The following is an 11,926-nucleotide window of genomic DNA, read 5'->3' as shown; positions in this document are numbered from 1 at the left end:
GATTTTGTTTTATTGGTATAGTCTTGTTTAGAATGAATTTATATTCAGTTTCTAAACTCATTTATGATTCTACGATGTTCAATCTCATTTTATAATGCTTGCATTATTGAGAAATGTGGATTGAATATCAATCATGGTACCATAGAAAAACAAATTATACATCATAGTATCTAAACAATGTAATTGCAACAAGATTGAGTTTAACACAACAGTTCAACTTCTTATACAATGAACAATAAAATATTTATGGCACTTAGACTTAAGGCCAAGAAAGTACTTAGTAATTGTTCAAACTGATTTTGTCTAACTCAAATGACTATCGAGATTTTAACAACTTGCTTGTTAAATAGCTTGAAGGTCAAGAAAGTCTGGTTGATGCACTAAAAGTTAGAATCCTTTGGTGGTTCAAGGGATTCAGAATACTTATAGAGATGCAACATAGAAAGACTAGTAAGTCTCCAAGCATTCTTCTAAAGAATGGGATAGTCATATAAGAAGATATCGAAGTCTCTCGAAGACAAGTTCGATAAGTGAACAGTTTTACTCAATAGCACCTTATCATTGATGGGATATACGTTGGAAACAACGAGTTATACCTTAAAGAAACTACCATAACATCACTACCTTCTACAACACACGAGTTGTGGACTAGAGGTAAGTTTAGTCCAGCACATCTCAAGGTGTGGAGTTATTCCAAGACATGTTTTGGAAAAGGTATCCAAGTAATTGGAGTTGTGTACTGAGGTATGTTTTAAGGTTGTCCCAAATGATAGAAAAGGTACAAGTTCTATAATCTTCCACGCAAGATAAGTGTTTGTTTACACGAATACTAGATTCTTTTATGAAGATTATGTGAAGAACTACAAGCCTAACAAGCATGATAATTCTCAAGATAATGAGAATATATATTTTCCATCTTAACCAAGAAGTCATACCATTAGAAACTTATACACTAAGAAAATCAACTTTTGTACCTAAGATTGTAAGAGTCGTGTCGTAGTGGGAGCGTTCTTTGCGAACATAATAAGTTCATGGGTCTAGAAGAGTCTTAAGACTCAGTCTTAGATCAACTTGAACATAATCCCTGTAACTACAAGGACGCAATGACTTATTCAGATAATCATTCTTGATAAGATGATAGATTTTGAATAACAATCTTAAATAGACAAGAATGTTTGCAAGACTTGCGATACTACCCATAGACTATTTCAGTCAGTGGGAGCTAGTGGACCTGCAAGTGTAAGCATGGATCTCAAAAGGCTAGAATAATGGCAAAGGGTTATACCCAGAGAGAATTATATTCTCGTCTGCTATTTTTGCCTAAGTCGATCTGTATATTCTCTATTGTAGCCTACATAAATTAGGATGTATGTACTATGATTGTCAAGACAGTTTTCTTTAAGTAGAAGTCTTGAGGATATCATCTGCATGGAACATCTTAATGGTTATGTAATACAGGGCAAGAAAGTTGAAAGTGCACTATATTTGGTATTCTTGGTACTCTACGATGATGACATCTATAAAAGTTGATAAACAACTAAGAGGGTTATCTAGCGTAGGAAACTGGTCGTCTACCCAGTTTAAGGATGATGGATTTAAGTTAATCTAGTTACATTCTAAGCATCTATGTCATTAGATTGCTAGAAAAAGAATGTATGTTTTCTTAAAGAATCCTACATCTACACAATACTTAGACACTTTAGCATTGAAAATTCCAAGAAAAGGTTTTTCTTTTTCTAGATGGAATTATTTTGTCTCTAGTCAAGTGTTTTTCGACATTGAATGAGATAAAAAAAAGAATGAGACAAGTTCCATAATTGGAAGTCTCTTATATGCTATGATGTGTATTAAGTTAGATATTAGCTTTGCCGTTGGCATAGAAGCATGATATCATTTTAACCATGGCCGATGACATTGGATTGGTAAAGAATATACTATAGTACTTGAAAAAGACTAAACGGTATGCTCTAGTTTACCAGACATTCATGTTATGTCCTTTAGGTTACATCGACTCGATTTTATAATTGATCGGTGATCGAGTTATCCTTTGACTATGTGTAAACGTTAGGAGTTGAAAACTGAGTCATGAAGGAGTGTGATTACATCACAGACTCTATCATGAAAATTTACAAATATGGTTTCATCAGAAACTACTAAGGTAGTTGTTAATCTCAGTAACTTCCTAATAGCTTTGACTGTGATTCCGAGTATGTGTATGAGTATTATATTTTGTTATAATTACTCTAGTCATATGTCTAACTCGAGGGAAACACGATCTGATAAAGCTAAGCAATCACATAGAGATGAAGTATGAAATTAATTAAGGATTAATTGCGCAGCAAGACATTATGGTTTCCAAGATATCATCAGAGAACAACCTGGCAGAATTTTTCACAAAATGCCTATATTGCTACATGTTTTACACATGAGGTGCAAAGTATGGTAGTTCGATGTATCATGGCCCGAGACCTGCTTAGAGTATAAGTGGGAGAGTTTTGGCAGTGGGTATACTCGAAAGCATGTTTTGAGTATAAGTGGGAGATTGTTAAGATTGGTATACTGAAAAGCACATTTCGAGCATGTTGCACGGATAGAATTGCTTGTATACAATAAACTCTACAATCCACTTTTAACCCAAGGCGAGAAGAAATAATTTTATCGCATTGGTGTTTGCTTATGCATTTATAAGATGTTTCTCAAACATTTAAATGTATAAGAAGCAAATAAGTCTAATTCTTCTGCATAGTAGACTGGTCGTGAACGACGTTCACAGAAGGTGACGCAGTCGGTCCTTTGCAGAAGAGAAATAGAATTTTACAACCTAGATAGGATTTGGCTACCTATCGTGAAAGGTTGCAGTGTCAGTCCGCATGTTTCCTTACCTTAGGAAATAAACGACACCGGTGTGGTATAGCACTGAAGGATCTAACAGTTGAGATAAGTCTTTCTTGCTATTTACTGAAAGACGAGGTCTCGGTGATTGTTATTTCTTAATCATTGTTGATATAACATTGAGCATACGATATTGATTATGCAATACTTTGATTTATCAAATGGTGCGGATTTTTCGCAATCTAAGAATCCTGATATCTTGGGTAGTGGTGATCTATGTCTAGAGGTGCTAGTATTGTTATTGCTATGAATCGTGTGCTGGGTGAGTCCAGTTTGATAATATCCTCAAGAGGTGTTCGAAAAAGGTTTTATTATTCAGAAACCCGGTCGGTTGGAATTTATTCCAGAATAATAAATAAAGATTTTGAACTAGACAACTCTTGGAAAAAGATATTAATTAATTAAAGTCAAATAGCAGACTTAAATTAATTAATGGATATTTATATCTTAAACACGAGAAATAATAAATTAAAGAGGTAAAGCCCGGATTACTCGTAATTTGGGATTGGACGGGCAGTCAATATTATTATTCTATAGTGGATGATAATAATATTCTATTGGACTTGTATTAAATTGGGGCTCAATTTAATTAGTAAAAGTCCAACAGGTTTGGCCCAAGTCCAACCTCCATGGATCCCTAATCTGGCCCATCATAACTCTATATAAAGTAGACTAAATAGAAGACAAAAGGGAGGGATTTGACTCTTAATTTTCGTGCTCCCCAGTGGGAGTGGACGAAAAATCGGTTTTTGAGAAAACTGATATTCTGTCTTCTTTCTAGTCAAGCCTTTTTCGATTATGACAAGCTTTGCCCACCCAAAGGTCATTATCTGAGTTCGGGATACAGATTAGAAGATTCGTGGTTGAGTACGAAGAACATTACGTGGAGAAGGCGCAAGCAATCGTCGATTCTTTGGAGAATCAGATCGGTAATCCTAAACTGTAGAATATCATGAATTAGGATTTTAATTCCTTAAGCATGATTTTTGTGCGTTCTTGTATGCAATTCAATGTTTTACATGTGAATCAGTTAATCCCATAATCAGTCAAATAGATCCATATGTATGATTTATTTGTGAATGCATGTCTTCCGCTGTGCAAGGGGCACCAAACCCCAGCAGTTCAGAGAATGTCTGAAGAATAAGCTTATTCTGAAGGTCATAGATATAAACAACTTTAGAATTTAATGTTTATAACTAGAGCTTACACAGTCAAAACTTTACACTTTATGAACGATGAGTCAAAGGACTACAGTCCATGAACTGAGAGTGAGTCAATCTTGCATAGAAAAAGGAATACTGACATGTTCCTTGCGAGTCAAACTAAAGTCTGAATAGACAGGGGTACCATCCTTTGGGAGGACTCTTAGAAGGAATTTCATTGGGAATCCAAGTAAGTACTATTGATTATAATCATCGGTTCTAGTTATGTGACACTCCTTTGTCTGTTCTTGTGTTCTAGGAAACCATACATTCCAAGATGGGATTTCTCGTGCTGTTAAACTGATAATTGTAGCTGGAGGTCATACTTTCATATTGTTCTCGATAACTTAGAACTTTGATTCTTGTAAAACATTGCATTCTCCATTGTACTTCATAGCACGCTATAAGTATCGTTTCTGGGTCACGTAGCCACTGGGGCCTGTTACGCCAGCTTAGATCACTTTACTAGATCGCGGGTACGATCTCTTTTCGTGTATGGATGCATCTCCCGAACAGGATTGAAAGTACACTATTTTCATTATGACTTGGTCTTTATAAAGACATTGGGAACTTCTTGGTTCATCGTTTAGTATACATATATATGTATATACTATATGCGTGCTTAAAGGAATGGACTTCCTTTCGTTGCTGTCTATAGGTCGTACATTAGTACTCCCTATTGCGTTGCTACTTTTTCATAATTCCTTGGAATTAGGGGTTCTCCCTAACTGATGGGTTCAGTTAGTCTCGTCGCCCTTGAAGGCAGTAACAAATTCTCGTTCTACTAGCACTTGGCGGTATATGTCTCACATAAGGTACTTTTCTAAAACACTCTAGGTTCGCATACATGGGCCCACATGAAATCTATGCATTTCTGTCAAGCTCTTTGCAAATAAAACACAGATACATTAAGTATATCTTATGCAAAGTATCAACTATCACGTTGCATCATGCAAACATTCCAAATAATCATTTTCGTTCCCATTTAGGGCTGTGAAAATACCTTTTTTTTCTGAAAATCTCATAAAATTCATTTTCCTTCTCAAATGGAAAATATTTTCTTTCTTTAAAACTCTTTTCTGGACGAGCAGACGTCGACCCCTGTCTCTGGTGCAGTTGATCGTGTCGAGCTGAGGTGTTGGGATCTTGCAGTTATCATTCTGTTCACTTCCTAGCCTAGTACTATTATTCTGGACTGAGGCTTAGAAGGAAGATTCTTGGGTCAGAGCGAAAGAATGATGCTCTGATACCTAAGCGTGTTAAATATCTTGCATTCATGCATGCCTAAGCGTGTGCTTATTATTTTACTTCCTTCCTTCTAGTTTCATAAATCTTAAATCTTTAATTAAATCTTAGTCATTTAATTTATTCGGAGTCTTGCCGAACTGCTCGAGTATAGTAAATTCCCGAATTACTTTCTTTAAGTATTTTGAAATACTTACTTGGACTAATAAAAGTCCCATTTTATGATTTATTGGCCAAAGTATTAACATTCTTTTCGTGGCCCAAATGAATTAACTTATATGGTAATGGCCCCATTTAATTCTAATAGTTGTGGCCCAAATCCCATATCTCTCTTCTCCTTTCTCCATTTTTTTTTAAAAAAAAACAAGAGTGCTTGAATCAAATTTAAAGAGGAACAGGCCAAAGTCAATTATTAAAACAAAAGGACCAGTTCCAAAACCTTCTCCCTTCTCCATCGGCTATTCAATTCTTCCTCATTCTTTTTCAAGCAAAAACCCCCAAATTGAAATGGGAATCCCTAGATTCCTCACCACCACCACCTACCGTCGTCATTGCCGACGTCCCCCCCTGGCGGCCGCCTTCATCGCGCCTCCCGGCGGCGTGCCACTGTCTCCGACACTACCCCTCCTCTTTCCTTGCTCCCTCTTCCCTCTCTCTCCTTTCTCCCTCGGCCACACTCACGCCACCACCGCTGCTGTGAGCGCGGAAGCTCACCGTCGTGGCCCTTATCGTCGCTGTTGCTATCTCTCAGCCGTCGCCGGATTAGTCTTCGCCTCCGGTCTCGGCTGCACGTGATGCGCTACGGCCAGAGCCGCTGCTGTCACGGAGACCTCACCGTCTTCGTCGCTGGACTCCAGCCGCCGTCTCCGTCAAAACCCCAGTGCCGCCGTCCGCCGTTCAGCCCACCAGCGCTGGATCTCGGCGGATTCGAGCCGTCTTCAGCGTAGGATAGAGGGCATCACCTCCGGGACTTCCTGGACACGTGTACAGCGAGGTAGCATTTGGCACCGTCGTCGTTCCTCAATCGACTACTGAGCTTACCTTCTCGTCTCAAGCTAAGTTCCCTTTCTTAGTTCTTGTTAATTGAACCCCCTTCCCCCTTTGAAGGCCAGTAGCATTAGGGGTTTTCTACTTCATTGTTGGGAGTGTTGTTGGAGACGATGGGACTCGTTCATTGCGTTTAGGCTAAAAATTCAAACCTAGTAGCCTATGTTCTCATTTATGGCAGTAGTTACATTTAAGGTTCTATGGGTAGCCCTTAGTTCCTGTGACTGTGATTTTAGGTTCTTGTTAACATGGAATGTAATATGATGCAAGGCAGTGTGTTGTTGTCGTGTTACTGCTACTTTCCTGGAGATTCAATACGTCGTTTGGGGTTCTAGATTGTGATATCTCTATATAAATGGGGAGATCAAAAGGGCAAGGGTGTTACCTCTTGAAGGGATTCTCGGCCTTTTGTGATTACCGGGTAGTACTTGGACTTGCTACTTGCTCACTTACTTCTTGTGTTGCTGAGATATTTGAAGTATGTGGGAGGAGAATTTGATGCATATGGAGGGGTTCCTTTATAGAGGAGGGTGTGTACACGTGGGTTTTAAATTGGGACTGCTATACACTTTGTCTTCTTTCTGCAGTATCTCCTTTATTTTTTATTTTTGCAACCACTTTAACTGAATTTTGGTGGTGCTGTTGCAGGTGTACAACAAAGGTGGGGAGATTGTTTGGATGTGCTCTGCAGGCTGTTGCAGAGGCTGTTATCTGGGTTCCAATGCCGCTGAATGGGCTGATCTGTCCTGCGGCAGCCTTCGGTTAAAGCTGAGAAGCGCGCAGGAGTGGTATGATATCCTCTTAACCATCCTATTTTTGGTAAGTCCTTGGTCTTCAACCGAAAGTTAATTTGTCTCTTACTCCCTTTGCCTTGTTTGCCTATTAAATGCCTTAGTATCTTATTCATTTTGTTGGTTATTTTGGTTGGTTGTCGACAGGTTTGAGGGGGTTGATCATCTACAGCGATCATCTACGTCTCGGCCCAACCTCCGTCGGTAGTCGAGCCGACAGCTGGTGCTAAACATGCCGAAGCTACCTCTCTTTTCCCCCTCGCATTGTAATAGAGTAGCTCCACTTGCAAACTTTCTTTCTTCAACATGTAATAGTTAGTCGGCGTGTATTTCGTTTGTCTTTATTTCCATCGTCTAGCATTTTGGAAATTTAGACTTAGCTTGAGATGTATACCTCGTATCTCATTCACTTAAGAAATAAACGGCCTCTTTTTTTTTGTATCCATGACTTAACTGGAAATTCTAAATATTATGTTTTTGATTACTCAATAAATCAACGAATACTCTTTCGTTCTTTTTCTTTAAATTTCTAATATTTATTTCACAATTCCGAAAAATTAGATCACGGCTATTACAACAAGGAGTCCAGAGAGTTACGATATGATTGCCAACGACCGCTGAAACAAGTGCAGCGACTGCTGCCCAAGAGACAGAAGCGTCGGATCAACCCACCACAACCGCTAGCCAAGGTGCAGTGTGTTAGAGTTTGTATACTGTAAAAACTCTTATTTTATTTTCCAATGGATGCAACAGATTATTTTGGTCATAATGTTGTTATGTTTTACATTTAATGGATGTTTATTGCATGTTTAAATGTATAAGTAAATTAACAAAGTCTAAGTCTTTGTTTTAGTAGACCGGTTGTGGGCGTCTTCCACTTTAAGGTAACACGGTCAGTTCTGAACAAAGAAAAATAAGAATTACACAACCCAGATAGGCCTAAACTACATATCCTGAAAGGTTGTAATGCCAGTCCGCATATTTCTAAGCCTTACAGAAATAAGGTGACATTGGTGTGGTAGAGCACTGAATTAGATCTAACAGCAAGACAAGTCTTTATGTTATCAACTAAAAGACGAGGTCTTGATAAATTATTTATTTCTTAATCAATGTACGTTAGCATTGAGCATACGGAATTGATTATGCACTACTTTGACTTACCAAATGGTGCGGGTTTTTCGCAACCCAGTAATCCAGGTATATTGGGTAGCGGTGCTAGGATTACTATTATATTGAATCGTGCGCGGGGTGAGTTTCATTTGATAAAGTCCTCAAGAGGAGCTCTTAACAAGGCTTTATTATTCGAAACCTAGCTAGTTGAAGTTTGATTACTCTATGAATAATAAATAAGTGTTTCTTGCTAAGTCCACTCTTGGAATTAATAAGATGTTAATTAATTAAGTTAATAGCAGACAATAATTAATTAATGGACGTTTCTATCTTAAGCGCGGGAAATGAACAACAAACTAAACGGAAACCCGAATTACTTATAATTTCGGATTTGGATGGGCAGTGCAATATTACTTCTGTAGTGGCTGCTCGTAATATTCCAATATAAGCTTGTATTAAATTGTGGGTTCAATTTAATTAGTAAAAAGCCAATTGGGGGAGGCCATATCCAAAACCTTGCGTAGATCCCTTACTGGGCCCAATAAGTGACTTAATATAAATAGGAGAATAAAGGAGACAAAAAACACAATTAATTTTTGCACAAAATTTCGTCCCCCTCCTAATACACATAGGGGACGATTTTCCTCTCCTCCGTAAGATAAGATTTCTGTCTTCTTTGTTTAAGTCCTAGTATTCTGGTGAGATCAGCGCACACTGATATTAGCGTACAGTCCGGGAACCAGTCAGAAGATTCGTGGTCTAGTACTCAACATCTTCACGTGGAGAAGGCGCGAGCTATCTTCTATTCTGTGGAGAATCCCCAAGGTAAAATGACTAATCCATAGAAAGCATGTTTTAGGTTTCAATTACGCTAAAGCATGATTTAATTCAAGTTATGAGCATGATACATGAGATAATTGCGCGAATAGATTTTGTCTAAATAATCTGCTAAATAGATCAAAATTATTATGTAATTGATTTATGTACGCTTCAGCTGCCAACCCCTTCATTGAATTCATGCACTCATATGTGGCAAACTTCCAAAGATGGGAAGTGTTCTCTCACTCTCAAAGTGTATAAGGTAAAGTGTATATAAGCACTCAAATCATGCATCATGCAAAGTTTACCATAGGCTTGCTCAAAGTCTAATCCCTCCCCTACTAGATGTGATTAAGCATCAAAAGTCCGAAAGGTCTTTATTTTTTGTTGTCTAAATAATCTGCTAAATAGATCAAAATTATTATGTAATTGATTTATGTATACCTACTTTGCAAACCCCCTTCACAGCGGCCAACTGGGAAAAAGCGGCGAGCAGATTTGCCTACTTTCTCTCCAAGACTTACCATACTTTGCAACCATTTTCCTTATTTGAATAGAGGCGATTTCTCCACTATAAATACCCCCAAAGCTTCATCAAAAAAAGATATTCTCTTTGCCAAATAATTCCAGAGCTATAAAGTTAGAGTACTTCATTATATGTAAGGGGTTGAAGAAGAATTCAAGAAGATCATCAAGGCAATAAGCATTCAACATTTGGGTTTTATTTGTTTTAGTTCTTATGTTTTCATTGTCTTCCCTACAATCTATGTTTTTAGTTTATTGTATCATGTGAAACTAAACTCATAGGATTCTAGGGTTGTGTTAGTAACGACTTTGGTTATACAATTTTGTTTTCTATTTAATATCTGTTTTGTTCTTACTTTGTTTCTTCCCTAAGTAATTGGATAATACATCACGTTTGAGTGACACATTCTGTGATGAATTAATATAACTTGCTACATAATCGTGAGAGGAGGTTGGCGAGTTAGATCCACTTAGTAGACACTACAATTAGCTTCCTTTAAAACGGCACTGTTAATTGAGAGTGAGGACTTTTCAAGGGTCTTAGGAGCTTTTAGGAGTTACGTATCTTGGACTGACAACCTTAGTGCTTGTAATCAACGTTTGCATCATATGAGCATAAGCTAGGTGACTCGTTCTATCAAAGTAAGAACTGTGCTAGGGTGTTGTAGTTGGAATTTGTATAACCATAACTTTTACCTCCATGATCTATTTGCCAAACTTTCAGTTTTCCAAATTGTAATTGAGTTTTAGTAGAGGGTCAATGCATGGTTCTTGTTTAAAAGCAACATAAAACAAAAGCAAAACTTAAAAGACCTAGAAAAGAAAAACATATAATCAAACTAAACACATTGACGAACAAAAATAAAAGACAGAAAGGATAGAACTGATTTATGTTGTTTGGCAATTGTCCGCACAAGCTGAAGGTCAATCCAATCGTCTACAGTCTCAAATTCCTTTCCCTCCCCTCTTCTACCTAGTCATGCTTGTCCGTTTATCAATATAGTTTTTATCTTTCCAACTGTTGGATTCACTCGGTCACTCAATCCTCACTAGAGATGTTAGGACCATTCTCACATTTATTTTTCCATACCATTGATGCTAAAGTTCTATCGACAGAAGCTAACTCCTTAAGGTCTTTATTTAGGTTGTAATGGGGCAAAGGTTGTAGTGTATAAAGGTGAGGTTCTTATGGGTTCTAAGTTCATAAAGTATATAGAAGTATGAAGGACATGTGAACTCCGGGACAAAACTAAGACAACCTCCCTTTATACAATCTGAAACTTTTCCATTCTTAGACTACCCTTGTCCATTTTAGCCTTATTTTTATTTTTTTAACGTTTCTTAGGGTCAGGTTACATCATTGCCTGCCCTCTCTCATTTTTTCTATTTCCTCTTTCTTTTCTTGTGGTCATGCTATACATTCTTCCTGCCCATTTTCTAATTTTTCTCTTTTTTTTCTGGGTCAGGTTACAGAATTCCCTGCCCGTTTCCATACTCTATATTTTTTTTATACTCCCCTGTTTCACAACCTATCTCTTACCCCGTATAGTGAGTTGCCCCATCCTGTCCCCTTGTTCACATGACATGAAAGCTAAGGGTTTACAAAAAAAAGGGTAACTGTAATTCAGGCTCAGAAGTTGTGACTAGGGGGTGCCCTTATAATGAGGCAGGTTTATATGGTTTGAAAGAATTAAGCTCAACTAGTTTTTCCTATTGCCTTTAGTCCTTACTAGCCTATGTTATTTCCCTCTAAGCATCAATGGCAGCCTCTCTATTTTTTTCATTTCAGTAGAAAGTGTTCTACTTTGGCTTCTAACACATATTTAAAAGGGCTTCACATAAGGATTAGATTAAAGCTACTTCTATCTTCCTCACATCCTACAAGCATATTTTAGCTTATTAAAGAAGGGAAACTCACAAATCAACATGTATCCTTTCTTCAAGCACTCCTACTAAGGGAATCGTGCCATTGTTCTCTTAAACCAATTCTTATCTAAAAACACATAAGGCAAAACAACTTAACAAACGATTCCTAACTGATGAACAAATAACTTTGACACTAACTGTACCAACTGTTTCCCCCCTCCCACTTCATTACAGCTTGCCCTCAAGTGACTTGATGAACTGGAAAATGGGGTTGTTAGTAGCAAAACAGAGAAACAAACTTCTCACACTTAGACCAAGCAGTGGGCTAAGTGTGAGACGATCAGACAGAAAATCAAAAATTACATAACATATACCTTTTAACAAAAACTTCTCACACTTAAACCATGCAATGGGCTAAGTGGGAGAAGT

General features: G+C 37.6%; 1 long non-coding RNA gene across 1 annotated transcript; it reads left to right on the top strand.

Moving 5' to 3' along the window:
- The first annotated feature begins 5,743 nt into the window (after window positions 1-5,743).
- LOC121763160 lies at window positions 5,744-7,670 on the top strand. The gene is made up of 2 exons (XR_006042405.1): window positions 5,744-7,205; window positions 7,325-7,670. It is a non-coding gene; the product is annotated as an uncharacterized LOC121763160 (long non-coding RNA).
- The last annotated feature ends 4,256 nt before the right edge of the window (window positions 7,671-11,926 follow it).

Source organism: Salvia splendens, chromosome 2 (assembly GCF_004379255.2).
Source record: "Salvia splendens isolate huo1 chromosome 2, SspV2, whole genome shotgun sequence".
NCBI lineage: Eukaryota > Viridiplantae > Streptophyta > Magnoliopsida > Lamiales > Lamiaceae > Salvia > Salvia splendens.
The sequence above is the reverse complement of the archived record's forward strand: the minus strand, read 5'-3'. Positions and strand labels throughout refer to the sequence as shown.